The sequence below is a fragment of the Rhipicephalus microplus genome, unplaced genomic scaffold, assembly GCF_043290135.1.
Source record: "Rhipicephalus microplus isolate Deutch F79 unplaced genomic scaffold, USDA_Rmic scaffold_521, whole genome shotgun sequence".
NCBI lineage: Eukaryota > Metazoa > Arthropoda > Arachnida > Ixodida > Ixodidae > Rhipicephalus > Rhipicephalus microplus.
Genome location: NW_027465081.1, coordinates 1 through 17,772, shown reverse-complemented (window position 1 = coordinate 17,772; position 17,772 = coordinate 1). Strand labels below are relative to the sequence as shown.

Here is a 17,772-nt window from a genome sequence, read left to right as displayed (position 1 = left end):
GCCCACTCACTCGATCGCCATGTCTGTTTGCCACAGTTTTCCCGGTGGTGCCGCACCCGGGCTCGCCCCGGCTGACGCAGTTTTCGCGCCGCCCCGGCTGACGCGGTTTCGTGCCGCCCCGGCAGACGCGGTTTTCGCGCCGCCCCGGCTGACGCGGTTTCGTGCCGCCCCGGCAGACGCAGTTCGGACTTAGCACTTTTCGGCTGTGCCTGGCTGGCGGCCCACTCACTCAATCGCCATGTCTGTTTGCCACAGTTTTCCCGGTGGTGCCGCACCCGGGCTCGCCCCGGCTGACGCAGTTTTCGCGCCGCCCCGGCTGACGCGGTTTCGTGCCGCCCCGGCAGACGCGGTTTTCGCGCCGCCCCGGCTGACGCGGTTTCGTGCCGCCCCGGCAGACGCAGTTCGGACTTAGCACTTTTCGGCTGTGCCTGGCTGGCGGCCCACTCACTCGATCGCCATGTCTGTTTGCCACAGTTTTCCCGGTGGTGCCGCACCCGGGCTCGCCCCGGCAGACGCGTTTTTTTTTTCTTTCGCCCCGGCTGACGCAGTTTTCGCGCCGCCCCGGCTGACGCGGTTTCGTGCCGCCCCGGCAGACGCGGTTTTTTGCGCCGCCCCGGCTGACGCGGTTTTTGCCGCCCCGGCTGACGCAGTTCGGACTTAGCACTTTTCGGCTGTGCCTGGCTGGCGGCCCACTCACTCGATCGCCATGTCTGTTTGCCACAGTTTTCCCGGTGGTGCCGCACCCGGGCTCGCCCCGGCTGACGCAGTTTTCGCGCCGCCCCGGCTGACGCGGTTTCGTGCCGCCCCGGCAGACGCGGTTTTCGCGCCGCCCCGGCTGACGCGGTTTCGTGCCGCCCCGGCAGACGCAGTTCGGACTTAGCACTTTTCGGCTGTGCCTGGCTGGCGGCCCACTCACTCGATCGCCATGTCTGTTTGCCACAGTTTTCCCGGTGGTGCCGCACCCGGGCTCGCCCCGGCTGACGCAGTTTTCGCGCCGCCCCGGCTGACGCGGTTTCGTGCCGCCCCGGCAGACGCGGTTTTCGCGCCGCCCCGGCTGACGCGGTTTCGTGCCGCCCCGGCAGACGCAGTTCGGACTTAGCACTTTTCGGCTGTGCCTGGCTGGCGGCCCACTCACTCGATCGCCATGTCTGTTTGCCACAGTTTTCCCGGTGGTGCCGCACCCGGGCTCGCCCCGGCAGACGCGTTTTTTTTTTTTCTTTCGCCCCGGCTGACGCAGTTTTCGCGCCGCCCCGGCTGACGCGGTTTCGTGCCGCCCCGGCAGACGCGGTTTTTTTGCGCCGCCCCGGCTGACGCGGTTTTTGCCGCCCCGGCTGACGCAGTTCGGACTTGGCACTTTTCGGCTGAGCCTGGCTGGTGGCCCACTCACTCGATCGCCATGTCTGTTAGCCACAGTTTTCCCGGTGGTGCCGCACCCGGGCTCGCCCCGGCTGACGCAGTTTTCGCGCCGCCCCGGCAGACGCGGTTTTCGCGCCGCCCCGGCTGACGCGGTTTTTGCCGCCCCGGCTGACGCAGTTCGGACTTGGCACTTTTTGGGCTGAGCCTGGCTGGCGGCCCACTCACTCGATCGCCATGTCTGTTTGCCACAGTCTTCCCGGTGGTGCCGCACCCGGGCTCGCCCCGGCAGACGCGTTTTTTTTTTCTTTCGCCCCGGCAGACGTGGTTCCCCCCCCCCCCCCCCTTTTCGCTCGCCCCGGCTGACGAGGTTTTCGCGCCGCCCCGGCTGACGCAGTTTTCGCGCCGCCCCGGCTGACGCGGTTTCGTGCCGCCCCGGCTGACGCGGTTTTCGCGCCGCCCCGGCTGACGCGGTTTTTGCGTCGCCCCGGCTGACACGGTTCGGACTTTGCACTTTTCGGCTGTGCCTGGCTGGCGGCCCACTCACTCGATCGCCATGTCTGTTTGCCACAGTTTTCCCGGTGGTGCCGCACCCGGGCTCGCCCCGGCTGACGCAGTTTTCGCGCCGCCCCGGCAGACGCGGTTTTCGCGCCGCCCCGGCTGACGCGGTTTCGTGCCGCCCCGGCAGACGCAGTTCGGACTTAGCACTTTTCGGCTGTGCCTGGCTGGCGGCCCACTCACTCGATCGCCATGTCTGTTTGCCACAGTTTTCCCGGTGGTGCCGCACCCGGGCTCGCCCCGGCTGACGCAGTTTTCGCGCCGCCCCGGCTGACGCGGTTTCGTGCCGCCCCGGCAGACGCGGTTTTCGCGCCGCCCCGGCTGACGCGGTTTCGTGCCGCCCCGGCAGACGCAGTTCGGACTTAGCACTTTTCGGCTGTGCCTGGCTGGCGGCCCACTCACTCGATCGCCATGTCTGTTTGCCACAGTTTTCCCGGTGGTGCCGCACCCGGGCTCGCCCCGGCAGACGCGTTTTTTTTTTTTTCTTTCGCCCCGGCTGACGCAGTTTTCGCGCCGCCCCGGCTGACGCGGTTTCGTGCCGCCCCGGCAGACGCGGTTTTTTTGCGCCGCCCCGGCTGACGCGGTTTTTGCCGCCCCGGCTGACGCAGTTCGGACTTGGCACTTTTTGGCTGAGCCTGGCTGGTGGCCCACTCACTCGATCGCCATGTCTGTTAGCCACAGTTTTCCCGGTGGTGCCGCACCCGGGCTCGCCCCGGCTGACGCAGTTTTCGCGCCGCCCCGGCAGACGCGGTTTTCGCGCCGCCCCGGCTGACGCGGTTTTTGCCGCCCCGGCTGACGCAGTTCGGACTTGGCACTTTTTGGGCTGAGCCTGGCTGGCGGCCCACTCACTCGATCGCCATGTCTGTTTGCCACAGTCTTCCCGGTGGTGCCGCACCCGGGCTCGCCCCGGCAGACGCGTTTTTTTTTTCTTTCGCCCCGGCAGACGTGGTTCCCCCCCCCCCCTTTTCGCTCGCCCCGGCTGACGAGGTTTTCGCGCCGCCCCGGCTGACGCAGTTTTCGCGCCGCCCCGGCTGACGCGGTTTCGTGCCGCCCCGGCTGACGCGGTTTTCGCGCCGCCCCGGCTGACGCGGTTTTTGCGTCGCCCCGGCTGACACGGTTCGGACTTTGCACTTTTCGGCTGTGCCTGGCTGGCGGCCCACTCACTCGATCGCCATGTCTGTTTGCCACAGTTTTCCCGGTGGTGCCGCACCCGGGCTCGCCCCGGCTGACGCAGTTTTCGCGCCGCCCCGGCTGACGCGGTTTCGTGCCGCCCCGGCAGACGCGGTTTTCGCGCCGCCCCGGCTGACGCGGTTTTTGCGTCGCCCCGGCTGACACGGTTCGGACTTTGCACTTTTCGGCTGTGCCTGGCTGGCGGCCCACTCACTCGATCGCCATGTCTGTTTGCCACAGTTTTCCCGGTGGTGCCGCACCCGGGCTCGCCCCGGCTGACGCAGTTTTCGCGCCGCCCCGGCTGACGCGGTTTCGTGCCGCCCCGGCAGACGCGGTTTTCGCGCCGCCCCGGCTGACGCGGTTTCGTGCCGCCCCGGCAGACGCAGTTCGGACTTAGCACTTTTCGGCTGTGCCTGGCTGGCGGCCCACTCACTCGATCGCCATGTCTGTTTGCCACAGTTTTCCCGGTGGTGCCGCACCCGGGCTCGCCCCGGCTGACGCAGTTTTCGCGCCGCCCCGGCTGACGCGGTTTCGTGCCGCCCCGGCAGACGCGGTTTTCGCGCCGCCCCGGCTGACGCGGTTTCGTGCCGCCCCGGCAGACGCAGTTCGGACTTAGCACTTTTCGGCTGTGCCTGGCTGGCGGCCCACTCACTCGATCGCCATGTCTGTTTGCCACAGTTTTCCCGGTGGTGCCGCACCCGGGCTCGCCCCGGCTGACGCAGTTTTCGCGCCGCCCCGGCTGACGCGGTTTCGTGCCGCCCCGGCAGACGCGGTTTTCGCGCCGCCCCGGCTGACGCGGTTTCGTGCCGCCCCGGCAGACGCAGTTCGGACTTAGCACTTTTCGGCTGTGCCTGGCTGGCGGCCCACTCACTCGATCGCCATGTCTGTTTGCCACAGTTTTCCCGGTGGTGCCGCACCCGGGCTCGCCCCGGCAGACGCGTTTTTCGCGCCGCCCCGGCTGACGCGGTTTCGTGCCGCCCCGGCAGACGCGGTTTTTTGCGCCGCCCCGGCTGACGCGGTTTTTGCCGCCCCGGCTGACGCAGTTCGGACTTAGCACTTTTCGGCTGTGCCTGGCTGGCGGCCCACTCACTCGATCGCCATGTCTGTTTGCCACAGTTTTCCCGGTGGTGCCGCACCCGGGCTCGCCCCGGCTGACGCAGTTTTCGCGCCGCCCCGGCTGACGCGGTTTCGTGCCGCCCCGGCAGACGCGGTTTTCGCGCCGCCCCGGCTGACGCGGTTTCGTGCCGCCCCGGCAGACGCAGTTCGGACTTAGCACTTTTCGGCTGTGCCTGGCTGGCGGCCCACTCACTCGATCGCCATGTCTGTTTGCCACAGTTTTCCCGGTGGTGCCGCACCCGGGCTCGCCCCGGCTGACGCAGTTTTCGCGCCGCCCCGGCTGACGCGGTTTCGTGCCGCCCCGGCAGACGCGGTTTTCGCGCCGCCCCGGCTGACGCGGTTTCGTGCCGCCCCGGCAGACGCAGTTCGGACTTAGCACTTTTCGGCTGTGCCTGGCTGGCGGCCCACTCACTCGATCGCCATGTCTGTTTGCCACAGTTTTCCCGGTGGTGCCGCACCCGGGCTCGCCCCGGCAGACGCGTTTTTTTTTTCTTTCGCCCCGGCTGACGCAGTTTTCGCGCCGCCCCGGCTGACGCAGTTTTCGCGCCGCCCCGGCTGACGCGGTTTCGTGCCGCCCCGGCAGACGCGGTTTTCGCGCCGCCCCGGCTGACGCGGTTTCGTGCCGCCCCGGCAGACGCAGTTCGGACTTAGCACTTTTCGGCTGTGCCTGGCTGGCGGCCCACTCACTCGATCGCCATGTCTGTTTGCCACAGTTTTCCCGGTGGTGCCGCACCCGGGCTCGCCCCGGCTGACGCAGTTTTCGCGCCGCCCCGGCTGACGCGGTTTCGTGCCGCCCCGGCAGACGCGGTTTTCGCGCCGCCCCGGCTGACGCGGTTTCGTGCCGCCCCGGCAGACGCAGTTCGGACTTAGCACTTTTCGGCTGTGCCTGGCTGGCGGCCCACTCACTCGATCGCCATGTCTGTTTGCCACAGTTTTCCCGGTGGTGCCGCACCCGGGCTCGCCCCGGCAGACGCGTTTTTTTTTTCTTTCGCCCCGGCTGACGCAGTTTTCGCGCCGCCCCGGCTGACGCGGTTTCGTGCCGCCCCGGCAGACGCGGTTTTTTTGCGCCGCCCCGGCTGACGCGGTTTTTGCCGCCCCGGCTGACGCAGTTCGGACTTGGCACTTTTTGGCTGAGCCTGGCTGGTGGCCCACTCACTCGATCGCCATGTCTGTTAGCCACAGTTTTCCCGGTGGTGCCGCACCCGGGCTCGCCCCGGCTGACGCAGTTTTCGCGCCGCCCCGGCAGACGCGGTTTTCGCGCCGCCCCGGCTGACGCGGTTTTTGCCGCCCCGGCTGACGCAGTTCGGACTTGGCACTTTTTGGGCTGAGCCTGGCTGGCGGCCCACTCACTCGATCGCCATGTCTGTTTGCCACAGTCTTCCCGGTGGTGCCGCACCCGGGCTCGCCCCGGCAGACGCGTTTTTTTTTCTTTCGCCCCGGCAGACGTGGTTCCCCCCCCCCCCCCCCTTTTCGCTCGCCCCGGCTGACGAGGTTTTCGCGCCGCCCCGGCTGACGCAGTTTTCGCGCCGCCCCGGCTGACGCGGTTTCGTGCCGCCCCGGCTGACGCGGTTTTCGCGCCGCCCCGGCTGACGCGGTTTTTGCGTCGCCCCGGCTGACACGGTTCGGACTTTGCACTTTTCGGCTGTGCCTGGCTGGCGGCCCACTCACTCGATCGCCATGTCTGTTTGCCACAGTTTTCCCGGTGGTGCCGCACCCGGGCTTGCCCCGGCAGACGCGTTTTTTTTTTTTCTTTTCGCCCCGGCTGACGCAGTTTTCGCCCCGCCCCGGCTGACGCGGTTTCGTGCCGCCCCGGCAGACGCGGTTTTTTGCGCCGCCCCGGCTGACGCGGTTTTTGCCGCCCCGGCTGACGCAGTTCGGACTTTGCACTTTTTGGCTGAGCCTGGCTGGCGGCCCACTCACTCGATCGCCATGTCTGTTTGCCACAGTTTTCCCGGTGGTGCCGCACCCGGGCTCGCCCCGGCAGACGCGTTTTTTTTTTTCCTTCGCCCCGGCAGACGTGGTTCCCCCCCCCCCTCCGTCTTTCTTTTTGTTTTTTTTTTTCGCCGCGGCTGAAGTGGATTTTTCGGTGCCTCGACGCCCCGGTAGTCGCGGTTTTTCCGTTTCCGCACGGCCCCGGCTGACGCTGCTCGGTCACAGTCGCCTTTTGTGAGGATTGCAGACTTCTTGAGCGCGGGTGTTTTTTTTTTGTTGTTGTTGTTGTTTTATTACGCATTCGCTCCAGCAGACGCTGTTTAGACTTTTTGTTTCCTCTTTTATCCTGCGACGAGGTGACGAGGTTTATTCGGTGCCCCGCCGCCCCGGCTGAAGTGATTTTTCCTGTCCCGTGCCGCCCCGGCTGACGCGGTTGGGACTTCGCGTTTGTTCGGCCGCCACGGGTTTTGGCGCACTCGCTCGGTTGCTTGTTGTTGCCACTTGTTGCGAACCCAGGTTTCTTGAGCGAGCGCGGGCGTTTTTTCTTCCTTTCTTTCTTTGTTCTATGTGTTAGCGAATCGGCCTTTAATATCACACGAGGACTCACAACCAACAATTTTCAGTTTGAAGTGTAAAAAATCTGCAGGTGTTGACGTAACTGACTTGCCCCGTACCCTTGAGTACATCCATGAAGTTCTCGTAGTACTACTAAATCGCATTATTCCAAGTGGAGAAATTCCCATAAACTTGCAAACCTCTACACGAAAATCGGTGCGCGTGATAAAGTTGAAAATTATCGTCCGATATCAAATGTGCCTTCTATAACACAAATTCTAGGAAAAAAAAAAAAAACACTTGTTCGCCGTTTTCTGCGCCGTGACTGGCAGCACTCCGGCGAAGCGAAACGGGGTCGATTCGAGCACGATATCGGCGTCTTTCGACGTGCTCGCCGGCGACCGTCGCACGAGTACGTCGCACGAGCGCGTCTGCCGGGGCGCCGTTTGCGAAGCCGACGCAAAAGTGGGAACCGCCGCTCGGATGATCGCCGCTTTCGGCAGAGTGAGTGTTGGCACTCCGGGGAAGCGAAACAGCGTGAATGCGCCCACGAAATCGGCGTATTTTGAAGTGCCCGCCGGCGACCGTCGCACGAGTACGGTAAACCGCGTCAGCCGGGGCGTAGTTCGGGACGCCGACGAAAAAGTGGGAAGCGCAACTCGGATCTTCGCCGTTTTTGCAGGAGTGAGTGGCGGCCCTCCTGCGAGACCAAGAAGCATCGATTCGTGCACGAATTCGGCGCCTTTCGACGTGATCGCCGGCGACCGTCGCTCGAGTAGGGCAAACCGCGTCTGCCGGGGCGGGCTTCGGGACGCCGATGCGAAAGTGGGAAACGCTGCTCGGATGTTCGCCGTTTTTGGCCGAGTGAGTGCTGGCACTCGGGCGAAGCCAAACGGGGCCGATTACGGCACGATATCGGCGTCTTTCGACGTGCCCGGCGGCGACCGTCGCACGAGTACGGTAAACCGCGTCAGCCCGGGCGGAGTTCGGGACGCCGATGCGAAAGTGGAGAACGCCGCTCGGATCTTCGCCGTTTTTGGAGGAGTGAGTGGCGGCACTCCGGAGAAGCCAAGGAGCGCCAATTAGCGCACGATATCGGCGTCTTTCGACGCGCTCGCCGGCGACCGTCGAACGAGTAGGGCAAACCGCGTCTGCCGGGGCGGGGTTTACGACGCCGACGCAAAAGTGGGAACCGCCGCTCGGATGTTGGCCGTTTTTGGCAGAGTGAGTGCTGGCACACCGGCGACGCGAAAGAGCGCGAAAGCGCCCACGAAAGTGGCGTATTTGGACGTGCTTGACGGCGACCGCTGCAGGAGTACGAAAAACCACGTCAGCCGGGGCGAGCGACCCACGGCGGTCTGGGTGCTTATCGCTGCTATTATAGGGGCACCCCGGCAGACGCAGAAAAAAAAAATTTTTTTTCGACCTTCTTTTTTGCTGGTCGAGCTCGGGTAACCCAGGTCGCAATGGGAGCCGCGCACGAAAGCGGCGTCGCGAGACGCGTTCGCGGTCGCTAGTCGCACGAGCTCGGCAACCGCGTCAGCCGGCGCGGAGTTCGGGATGCCGACGGCTAAGTGGGTACCGCTGCTCGGATGTTCGCCGTTTTTGGCCGAGTGAGTGCTGGCACTCCGGCGAAGCGAAACGGGGCCGATTCGGGCACGATATCGGCGTATTTCGACGTGCTCGCCGGCGACCGTCGCACGAGTACGGCAAAGCGCGTCTGCCGGGGCGAGGTTTGCGATGCCGACGAAAAAGTGGGAAGCGCCGCTCGGATCTTCGCCGTTTTTGCAGGAGTGAGTGGCGGCCCTCCTGCGAGACCAAGAAGCATCGACTCGCGCACGATATCGGTGTCTTTCGACGTGCCCGCCGGCCACCGCCGCACGAGTACGGCAAACCGCGTATGCCGGGGCGGGGTTGGCGACGCCGACGCAAAAGTGGGAACCGCCACTAGGATGTTCGCCGTTTTTGGCAGAGTGAGTGCTGGCACACCGGCGACGCGAAAGAGCGCGAAAGCGCCCACGAAAGTGGCGTATTTGGACGTGCTTGACGGCGACCGCTGCAGGAGTACGAAAAACCACGTCAGCCGGGGCGAGCGACCCACGGCGGTCTGGGTGCTTATCGCTGCTATTATAGGGGCACCCCGGCAGACGCAGAAAAAAAAAATTTTTTTTCGACCTTCTTTTTTGCTGGTCGAGCTCGGGTAACCCAGGTCGCAATGGGAGCCGCGCACGAAAGCGGCGTCGCGAGACGCGTTCGCGGTCGCTAGTCGCACGAGCTCGGCAACCGCGTCAGCCGGCGCGGAGTTCGGGATGCCGACGGCTAAGTGGGTACCGCTGCTCGGATGTTCGCCGTTTTTGGCCGAGTGAGTGCTGGCACTCCGGCGAAGCGAAACGGGGCCGATTCGGGCACGATATCGGCGTATTTCGACGTGCTCGCCGGCGACCGTCGCACGAGTACGGCAAAGCGCGTCTGCCGGGGCGAGGTTTGCGATGCCGACGAAAAAGTGGGAAGCGCCGCTCGGATCTTCGCCGTTTTTGCAGGAGTGAGTGGCGGCCCTCCTGCGAGACCAAGAAGCATCGACTCGCGCACGATATCGGTGTCTTTCGACGTGCCCGCCGGCCACCGCCGCACGAGTACGGCAAACCGCGTATGCCGGGGCGGGGTTGGCGACGCCGACGCAAAAGTGGGAACCGCCACTAGGATGTTCGCCGTTTTTGGCAGAGTGAGTGCTGGCACTCCGGCGAAGCGAAAGAGCGCGAATGCGCCCACGAAAGTGGCGTGTTTGGACGTGCTTGACGACGACCACCGCAGGAAAACGAAAAACCACGTCAGCCGGGGCGAGCGACCCATGGCGGTCTGGGTGCTTATCGCTGCTATTATAGGGGCACCCCGGCAGACGCAAAAAAAAAAAAAATTTTTTTTCGACATTCTTTCTTGCTCGTCGACCTCGGGTGACCCAGGTCGCAGTGGGAGCCGCGCACGAAAGCGGCGTCGCGAGACGGCTTCGCGGTCGCTAGTCGCACGAGCTCGGCAACCGCGTCTGCCGGGGCGGAGTTCGGGACGCCGACGGCTAAGTGGGAACCGCCGCTCGGATGTTCGCCGTTTGTGGCCGAGTGAGTGCTGGCACTCCGGCGAAGCCAAACGGGGCCGATTCCGGCACGATATCGGCGTCTTTCTACGTGCTCGCCGGCGACCGTCGCACGAGTACGGCAAAGTGCGTCTGCCGGGGCGGGGTTTGCGACGCGTACGCAATAGTGAGAACCGTCGCTCGGATGTTCGTCGTCTTTCGCCGAGCCAGTGCTGGCACTCCGGCGAAGCCGAACGGAGCCGATTCGGGCACGATATCGGCGTCTTTCCACGTGCTCGCCGGCGACCGTCGCACGAGTACGGTAAACCGCGTCAGCCGGGGCGGAGTTCGGGACGCCGATGCGAAAGTGGGAAGCGCCGCTCGGATCTTCGCCGTTTTTGGAGGAGTCAGTGGCGGCACTCCGGTGAAGCCAAGGTGCGCCAATTCGCGCACGATATCGGCGTCTTTCGACGTGCCCGCCGGCCACCGTCGCACGAGTACGGCAAACCTCGTCTGCCGGGGCGGGGTTTGCGACGCCGACGCAAAAGTGGGAACCGCCGCTCGGATGTTCGCCGTTTTTGGCAGAGTGAGTGCTGGCACTCCGGCGAAGCGAAAGAGCGTGAATGCGCCCACGAAAGTAGCGTATTTGGACGTGCTTGACGGCGACCGCCGCAGGAGTACGAAAAACCACGTCAGCCGGGGCGAGCGACCCACGGCGGTCTGGGTGCTTATCGCTGCTATTATAGGGGCACCCCGGCAGACGCAGAAAGAAAAAAAAAAAAAATGGGGACATGGCGTGCGTCACCGTGCGGCTTCGCAGCGTTGCCGAAGTCGCCGAGCCCTTCGACTGAGCCGAACGGCGGACAGGGAACGTTGGTCGGCCGTTCTAACCTGTCGGTGCCACGCCGAGACGTCGTTAAGGAAAACCGCGTCGTGGGCCTCTACGACGCCGTCGAGTCGTTGTACGTTTGGTGTCCAGCGTGTCGGCGGCGAGTAGCGGACACGTCGTTCACGACTTCGGTCTTTCGCAGTCGACGCGAACTTGCGGAGAGTCGTGGTGCCTCACGTTTTCGGCAGAAACCGCGGCGGAATTTTCCCGTGCGTGCGCGCACGACCTCGGTGCTGTGCCGTCAGCGTAGTGTTGCACAAACTCGTGGCCTACCCAAGGTGCGGTACGTTTGCGGCCGTATCCTCGGTGGGAATTTCGTGAGTAGGGTCGCAAATTCTACGACCTCGGCCGGTTTGAGAGCGACGTAGACTTGTGGCACGCTCAACGTGCCACACGTTTCGGGGCACACCCGCGGTGAAATTTTCTCGAGTACGCTCGTATTAGTGCCCAAGGAGGTCTGGGTACTTATCGCTGCTATTATGTGGGGGTTCTCGTGAGCGGCGTACGCGAAAGCGACCGGGTGTCTGATATGCGGCGGGCTTCGGCCTCGTCAAGCGTGTCCTCGGGTCTGCTCCAGGGGAATCCACGGCAGTCGTCTGCAGCCTCATCCGCTTGATGCGTTAGGGGCTGGTTGTCGGACGGTGCCGTTTTACCACGATATCGAGGTGTGTTCCGTGTCGTCCTCGGGCGATTCAGATGCGAAAGCGCCGAAGACGCGGGCGTGACCCGTCGTCTGGCGGCTTTGCAGTCTCGGCTCCGTTGCTAGTTCCGGCCGGTCCACCGACAGTGCAGCGGGCTTGGGCAACCCGCACGGCGCGACCGAGTCGATGCAACGAAAAAGAGCGAGCATGAACGTGCTTCTTGCCGCACGGCTCCCACTCGTCTTTCGGGAAGGTTGTGCCGTAGCGAGCTCGAACGCCGTCATCTCGGAGTGCAAAATAAGCGTGTTGGGGCGCCTGAAGGTGGCCTCCGCCGCACACAGACTGCGTCCGGCCCGCCGAAGGCGAGGACGGACGCGCAGTCGAACGATTACCTGGTTGATCCTGCCAGTAATCATATGCTTGTCTCAAAGATTAAGCCATGCATGTCTAAGTACATGCCGAAATAAGGCGAAACCGCGAATGGCTCATTAAATCAGTTATGGTTCCTTAGATCGTTTCTTCCTACTTGGATAACTGTGGCAATTCTAGAGCTAATACATGCAGTGAGCCTGGAGCCCTTTGGGTAACGGGTGCTTTTATTAGACCAAGATCGATCGGGTTTCGGCCCGTATTGTGTGGTGACTCTGGATAACTTTGTGCTGATCGCATGGCCACGAGCCGGCGACGTTTCTTTCAAGTGTCTGCCTTATCAACTTTCGATGGTAGGTTACTTGCTTACCATGGTTGTTACGGGTAACGGAGAATCAGGGTTCGATTCCGGAGAGGGAGCCTGAGAAACGGCTACCACATCCAAGGAAGGCAGCAGGCGCGCAAATTACCCACTCCCGGCACGGGGAGGTAGTGACGAAAAATAACAATACGGGACTCTTTTGAGGCCCCGTAATTGAAATGAGTACACTCTAAATCCTTTAACGAGGATCAATTGGAGGGCAAGTCTGGTGCCAGCAGCCGCGGTAATTCCAGCTCCAATAGCGTATACTAAAGCTGCTGCGGTTAAACAGCTCGTAGTTGGATCTCAGTTCCAGACGAGTAGTGCATCTACCCGATGCGACGGCTCGGACTGAACATCATGCCGGTTCTTTCTTGGTGCACTTCATTGTGTGCCTCGAGATGGCCGGTGCTTTTACTTTGAAAAAATTAGAGTGCTCAACGCAGGCGAGTCGCCTGAATAAACTTGCATGGAATAATAGAACAAGACCTCGTTTCTGTTCTGTTGGTTTTTGGAATACGAGGTAATGATTAAGAGGGACGGACGGGGGCATTCGTATTGCGGCGCTAGAGGTGAAATTCTTGGACCGTCGCAAGACGAACTACTGCGAAAGCATTTGCCAAGAATGTTTTCATTGATCAAGAACGAAAGTCAGAGGTTCGAAGGCGATCAGATACCGCCCTAGTTCTGACCATAAACGATGCCAACCAGCGATCCGCCTGAGTTACTCAAATGACTCGGCGGGCAGCTTCCGGGAAACCAAAGTATTTGGGTTCCGGGGGAAGTATGGTTGCAAAGCTGAAACTTAAAGGAATTGACGGAAGGGCACCACCAGGAGTGGAGCCTGCGGCTTAATTTGACTCAACACGGGAAAACTTACCCGGCCCGGACACTGGGAGGATTGACAGATTGAGAGCTCTTTCTTGATTCGGTGGATGGTGGTGCATGGCCGTTCTTAGTTGGTGGAGCGATTTGTCTGGTTAATTCCGATAACGAACGAGACTCTAGCCTATTAAATAGGTGCGGGGTTCCCAGCACCTTACAACCTTCTTAGAGGGACAAGCGGCTCCTAGCCGCACGAAACAGAGCAATAACAGGTCTGTGATGCCCTAGATGTCCGGGGCCGCACGCGCGCTACACTGAAGGAAGCAGCGTGTCTTTATCCCTGTCTGAAAAGACTGGGTAACCCGTGGAACTTCTTTCGTGATTGGGATAGGGGCTTGCAATTGTTCCCCTTGAACGAGGAATTCCCAGTAAGCGCGAGTCATAAGCTCGCGTTGATTACGTCCCTGCCCTTTGTACACACCGCCCGTCGCTACTACCGATTGAATGATTTAGTGAGGTCTTCGGACCGATGTCCGGCGCGGCCTTTCGGTTGCGCCGGTCTGTTGGAAAGATGACCAAACTTGATCATTTAGAGGAAGTAAAAGTCGTAACAAGGTTTCCGTAGGTGAACCTGCGGAAGGATCATTAACGGATTGTGAAGGGTGAGCGCCTCAGCTGCGTCTGCGCCCGACACTTTCTGCCGCTGACCCCGTTTGGACGCGGGGTCGGCTTTTCCCCACGGGGCTGCCTGAATGTGGAGCGGCACCCCGTGACAAATTGTTGCGCCCAGCGGACGCCAACACCGCGACCTTGGACGGTCGGCCAGGTGGCGGACGCGGGTACAAACGGCGCAACGCACTCATAGGTCGGCTTTCGACCCGCCACTGCACCGTGGCTCGAAGCGCTCGAAATGCGCGACCCGACCGCTGCGGGACCGCCTAGTACTGTAAACAGGAGCGGCGGAGCGCGAACGGCGAGTCGTGGTTACGTCGGTAGAAGGCGAGGCTGCGCGTTCCCGAAACGCCAGCCGAGTGCCCTCCCGACCGTTCGAGCGTGCAAGAACGAGACCCGACAATCGCGCGGCGACTGCCAAGTACGAGAGGAACGGCACAAGCGTCGGCGGTCGGTCAAGGAACTGGCGATGTGACGGGTCCGCTGTGCACCAGTGCATACCGTCCCGCCGTCCGCGGCAAGCGCCTCCGCGTCCTCGGGTGACGGAGGCTGCCGGTCGGTTCTTGCAGGCGAGGGATCTCGCTGGCACCGGTTCGCGTTGACGCGCGGCCGGTCATGGCACGGCGATGCGACGGCCGAGGTGCGCAGTACTCGATGGAGGAACCGCACGCTCCGATGACCGTCCCGCCCTCCGCGGCGTATGCGTACCGACCGTAATGGTTGCAGCAGCGCCGGCCGGCTTTTGAATTCGCCACACGAAACACGGTGCGAGATCGCGGTTAGGGGAGCGTCGACGTTGCCAGGCGTTTTGCTTGCTGCCGAGGGAAAGGCGGCACGGCCACGTCGCGCTCGTCGCGATTAGCGGGTCTGCGCGCTTTGGGAAGGTGCCGCAACGACTTGCCGAAAGAGGAAGCACGGAAGAACGAGGGACTTGGACGTCCCGACAATTGAACGCACTTGCGGCCAGGCCCTTGCTGGCTTCGTTCTTCCGCCTCGAGTAGGCTCGTACGCGGCTCCGGCGCCGAAAGTGGTCCTTGGCACCGACTTCGGTGGACGTGGGAAGTGCCGCGCAAGTACGGCGCGCCTGGCTCCACCTGTTGGCTAAAGTAGGCAGCCGGATCGGCATTTTGGTGTGCGGTGGCAAACCGTGGATGCGAAAAAAGCTTGTGCGATTTCGTGGAACAAAAAGCGGGGGTCCCCCTTTTTATGCGGAGGAGACCGACCCGCCTGCCGTGGTGAACCGCGACGCCACGGTAAAAACGGGAGAGGCTTGTCGATGGGACCGTGCATCCCGCGCTCCACGGAGGCCGGGAGGCGGCCGCCCGAGGAAATGTGTAGCCGTCGAGGCCCGCATCTGCGTGCACTCTTATCCAAATGGGTGTACCGCAGGCATTTTCTGGTTAGGCGGGCCAATGAGAGCGAGCACACAACGATACCTACGGGTCCGGCTTGGAGAACCGGCTTCGACGCCTCCCGAGTATTTATAGAGGGGTGGACCACGAAAGCACTCGCAAGTAGCGAAAGCGAAACGCCGTCCGAAACACACCGTTTGCTCGATTTGCGGCAGCCGAAAAAGGCGCGGCAGAGTTTTGGAGTCCAAGCGTGCGCTGAAAAGCGCCCTTCTTGGCCACTGTTTGGCCGAGTGCCAGAAACGTTTGGTTTTGACTGTACGGAATTGAACAAACACTTTTTCACGACTCTAAGCGGTGGATCACTCGGTTCTCGGGTCGATGAAGAACGCAGCCAGCTGCGAGACTTGGTGTGAATTGCAGGACACACTGAGCACTGATTCTTTGAACGCACATTGCGGCCTTGGGTCTTCCCTTGGCTTCGTCTGTCTGAGGGTCGGATCACATATCAAGAGAGCCTTCGGCGCACAAGGGAACGTGAGCCGTCGACTCGTTTTGACCGCGTCGGCAACACGGACAGCACGCTGAACACCTCACAGCGAGCGCCAACAGCGGCCACTCAAGGGCGAGACGGTGGCGACCGTCGTGCCAGAGCCCAACCGAAACGGGGGCGACCGACTGCATTGAGGATGTGGCACCTCGTTGAGACCGCCGCAGGACTTCGAGTCGGAAGGAAGCCTGCAGGGAAAGTGCGGTCGAGGTTGCGTACTCCTCTCTGCGACCGGGCGCGCAAGAGCTGCGAGAGCCACGGACGCGCAACTTTAACGCACGGTAAACACGAGGAGCGAAAGCCGGCCAGCAAAGCTTCTCCAGCCGTGCGCAAAGTGCGCGAGATCGCAGCCTTGCGTTGCGCTTGTTGCCCTCGAAGTAAGCAGGGTGTCCCGTAGACCGGGCGCTCGAACACGCTGCGGGGCCGTGCCTCCTCCAGGCTTTGCCGCGCGAACAGGGAACGTTCGCGCGCAAAGCGCAGGGAGGTGAGGAGGCTGCGCCCGACGTTTGCGGTTCGCTGCGTACGCGGTTGATGCGGAGAGCACGGCGCGACGACTTGCCGCGAAGCGGAAAAAGTCTCCCGCACGAGTTGGCGAAACGTTGGCGAAGCTTAAGGCGTTCTCGTCGTAGTCCGCCGTCGGTCTAAGTGCTTCGCAGTTCCCGTCCCGTTCAAAAAACTGGGCCACTCCAGTTGGGGCGGGGGCGACGCTACACGAGACGATGCCTCTCGCCAGGCTGCGTGGCTGCCCTTGCGGCGGCGGCGACTGGCCTCGGCGGTGTTTGGGCTTTCGACACGGTCGTTTATCACGCAACTGCTCGGACGACGCACGCGCGCAGCGGAATGCCGCTTGCCAGCCTTGTGAAGATGTGACCCTGTACAGGGTTGCGGGCGCACTTGGTAGGGCGTCGTACTCGGTTCGCGATGGGTTTACGAACGTGTCCCGTCACTTCCACGTCACACCGGTTGTGCGCCGCACGCGTGCAGCGGGGAAGCCGATTGCCAGCCTTGTGAAGAAGTGGCCCTGTACAGGGTTGCGGGCGCACTTGGTAGGGCGAGCGCACGCGGTCGTGCAGGAAGTTGATGGAAGCGAATGTATCCGCTGTCGACCTCAGATCAGGCGAGACAACCCGCTGAATTTAAGCATATCACTAAGCGGAGGAAAAGAAACCAACAGGGATTCCCCGAGTAGCTGCGAGCGAAACGGGACCGAGCCCAGCACCGAATCCCCCGTCCTTGCAGGCGGTCGGGAAATGTGGTGTATGGGAGGCGACGTTCTCGGGTGTTTGCGACGGTGCAAGTCCCCCTGACAGGGGCTTGTCCCAGAGTGGGTGCCAGGCCCGTCTCCGCCGTTGCGCGCCCGGGATGGAGCCTCCCGTGAGTCGGGTTGCTTGAGAGTGCAGCCCTAAGTGGGTGGTAAACTCCATCTAAGGCTAAATACGACCGAGAGACCGATAGTTCACAAGTACCGTGAGGGAAAGTTGAAAAGAACTTTGAAGAGAGAGTTCAAGAGTACGTGAAACCGCTTAGAGTAAAACGGGTGGGCCCTCGAAGCTCGAAAGCGGTGGGATTCAGTCTCCGGACGATCGCGGAGCCGGCGGCGTCAGGTAAACGGTCCCCTTCGGGGGACTGTTCCGGCTGCTGGCACGCAGACGCGGTCTCCGGGGTGCGCACTTCCCACCGCCGGTAGGACGCCGCGACGGACGCGGGTCAAAGGGAACAAGCACGACTTTGAGTCCGGCAGTGGAGGTGACCTGCCCGTCTCTTCGGAGACGGCACGCGGGAGTTATACCACGCCGTGCACGAAAAGTTCGTCACCCCGTCCAGGCCCCATGGGCTTCTCCCGGTTGTCGGGAGGCCCGAACGATGACGCCCTCCGGAAACGGAGCGGAGAACCCGCTGGGCAAGCTTGTCGTCTCCTGCTGTCCGGGTTGGTCCCGCGGCGGCGGGTTGGCCGGCGAGAAGCCTCTGCGAGCGGGGCTATTCTCCCGCGGAGGCGCTATCGTGGTTTGCGGCGAGTAGGTCGGTAACCCACCCGACCCGTCTTGAAACACGGACCAAGGAGTCTAACATGTGCGCGAGTCAATGGGTCTCCCGAAACCCAATGGCGCAATGAAACGTGAAGGCCCCTAGTGGGCTGCGTTGCGATCCCGGACCGCACAGGGGTCCGATAAAGGGCGCAGCAACGGCCCGTCCCAGGCGCTCACACGTCGCCGGGGCGGAGCGAGAGCGCACACGTTGGCACCCGAAAGATGGTGAACTATGCCCGGGCAGGACGAGGCCAGAGGAAACTCTGGTGGAGGTCCGAAGCGATTCTGACGTGCAAATCGATCGTCCGATCCGGGTATAGGGGCGAAAGACCAATCGA

The 17,772-nt window shown here is 62.8% G+C and overlaps 2 non-coding genes across 2 annotated transcripts; both read left to right on the top strand.

Moving 5' to 3' along the window:
• Window positions 1-11,670: 11,670 nt before the first annotated feature.
• LOC142795000 (small subunit ribosomal RNA) lies at window positions 11,671-13,484 on the top strand. Its single transcript, XR_012892684.1, has one exon. It is a non-coding gene; the product is annotated as a small subunit ribosomal RNA (ribosomal RNA).
• Window positions 13,485-15,203: 1,719 nt separating this feature from the next.
• On the top strand, window positions 15,204-15,356 carry LOC142794996 (5.8S ribosomal RNA). Its single transcript, XR_012892681.1, has one exon. It is a non-coding gene; the product is annotated as a 5.8S ribosomal RNA (ribosomal RNA).
• The last annotated feature ends 2,416 nt before the right edge of the window (window positions 15,357-17,772 follow it).